This window comes from Equus przewalskii, chromosome 1, assembly GCF_037783145.1.
Source record: "Equus przewalskii isolate Varuska chromosome 1, EquPr2, whole genome shotgun sequence".
Taxonomy (NCBI): domain Eukaryota; kingdom Metazoa; phylum Chordata; class Mammalia; order Perissodactyla; family Equidae; genus Equus; species Equus przewalskii.
This window is the reverse complement of record NC_091831.1, coordinates 91,117,653-91,119,993: the sequence shown is the minus strand read 5'-3', so window position 1 is coordinate 91,119,993 and position 2,341 is coordinate 91,117,653.

The window sequence follows — 2,341 nt, the reverse complement described above, 5'->3', positions numbered from 1 at the left end:
TCAGAGAATCTTCTGGGAACTATTTTCAGATAACATTATCCACTCCTTGTCCTGCTGCCTATCAGCACTTTTTGGAAATGACCATATTTTATTTTATTTACCAATTTTTATTTCTAAGATAGAGGCCCATTCATTTAGTTTTTAAATATTTGCTCCACAGGGTACAAAAACAGATCAAGCAAAATAACTCAATATAACTCAAGTTAGAACTCAAGTATAAACTCAAGTTCATAACTCAAGTTTCCTTACCCAGAGAACAAATATGGCTCACAGATAAAGGAAACAGGTATTGAGTGTAAAGTGTTGACTATTTTAAGAGTAATATGTACCCACTTATTCAATATAATTAAATTAATAATTGTCATATTTTGGAAGTAATTTGTGTGCTATAATTATACAGAATAACTAAAATTTATTAAGTATTAAATACTTAACCAAATAATAAAGATGAGTCTTAGAGCTTAGTTTTCACAGTTGGTCAAAAATGGCAAGTTGTATAAATACCGTTTCTAAGGTCGTCTCAGTTCTAACCTAAGATCTTACCAAACTCAAGATTAATTCACATAAAGGAACTTCAAAGAGTCCAAGAACCAGGGGGAAATATTTGAGCTTGGTTTTTCTAACCGTGGAGGCAAGCTGTCTGGGACATAAACGAGGGAAAAGTCATCCAGTTATTACGTATTGGTCAAATTTGTAGAACTAGGACTCTTATTGCCTTCAAAGAGAGCTTTAAAACAGAAGCCTTCAGTATTTACGATCCTAATGAATAAATAAACTTTCTGGTTTACCAAAGGATTTACACTGTCTCCAATTAAGGATGATTGCTAAAAGGCACCCAAGTACAGTGTTTACCAAATCTTTCAGGTCCCTTTTTGAATCCTAGTTGACTGCGTTCTTAGGTCAAAGTGGAAACACTGTTCATTGAGCTTCTTAGAACATACAGTACAATGTAGTGCTCTCCTTTGGGTGATGGAGCTGGGCTGTAAGAGGGCAGAGTGGCTGTTTGAGCAGCTGTGACGATGCACAGACTCGCATCAATCTAGTTGCATCTCCTGAGGCTGATTCTTCACTGACGGTGGTGCTGATCTCTAATCCAGGGAATATCCACGCACCTAATTTAATAATAGGGTGTTTGCAGGGGCAAGAGCATCACTGGGGCCAGATCAACATGCTGTTCCACAAGTGGAAATCTGGATCACAGTATTAGCCATTTAATCATTTGTTCCTGCCCTGTGAACTGTGCCTCAGTTACAGAATGGCCACATGTGCTTCCATCCGGCAGAGCCATATACTTCTTAATATGCATTGCTTTGTTTTCCTCCCTTTGGGATAGTTTCTTTTTAAAGCTCAAGAAGTTATTGAGTAGCAATTGGTATCCTTGAGTAGTTCTGTAATATAAATGGGAAGCAAGACTGGGTTCTTTATAAGAATTCCTAACTTCTCAAGATTCTCTACCCTGAGATAGTCAGACTGACTTACATTACATCCTAGGGGCCTGTTATTTCCTGATTTGCTGTTGCCAATTTTCAATTTCTGTATCTCATTCATAATTGTTTTAGCACCTCCCCCATTGAGCTCTTGTTATCTTTCAATTAGACTCCCCTTCATTAGCTTTGATATTATTTAAATAATTGTATACGCCCTGGATTAAATGGTATTTTTTTCAATACTTCCCCATGGCTGACCCTTGACTTGCTTTTGGCTGTGTGCCGGCCTCCCAGGCAGGACACAACTATAAGGTGAAGAAAAAAGAAGGCAGGAATCTTTTATTCTAATTTCTGCTACTTCTAATTTTTAGCAACAATTGCAACTTCTGTCATTTTTAATGTTTGAGTATTTCTTGTAATATTCTTCAGGAATTAGAATTTCTGGAAGCAAGTGCAATTGCCCACAAATCTGAGTGAAGCAGTCCCTCGTGGGGCAGTCACCCAGCAGTGGGAATGCCATGCTCTCGCGGTAACAAACCTTGACAGATGCAGAGAGAGTTGAGAGACCCACAGAGCTTTTGCAAAAAGAAACTTATTGTTAGAATTTGATAGAAAGTATCATATTCGGAGACTCTTTACATGTTTCTCTGTCAAGTATATCATTTTGCATTTTCACGGAGGAACATTATTGCTTTTAAAAGTTTCAGTTGTTGAAGTGTCATGATTTTCTAACTGGTTAGTCAAATTATTTTTTAATGACTGAAACTGTAGTTGAAGTTGAATTAACAAAAATTATCTACAGGAACTTACACCCCGATTAAAGCTATATTCTAGAACACAGAACACTGAAGTCTAAAGATACCAATTGGAATACATTATCCACAGTTACCAGCTGTGGAATTTTGAGCATAAGT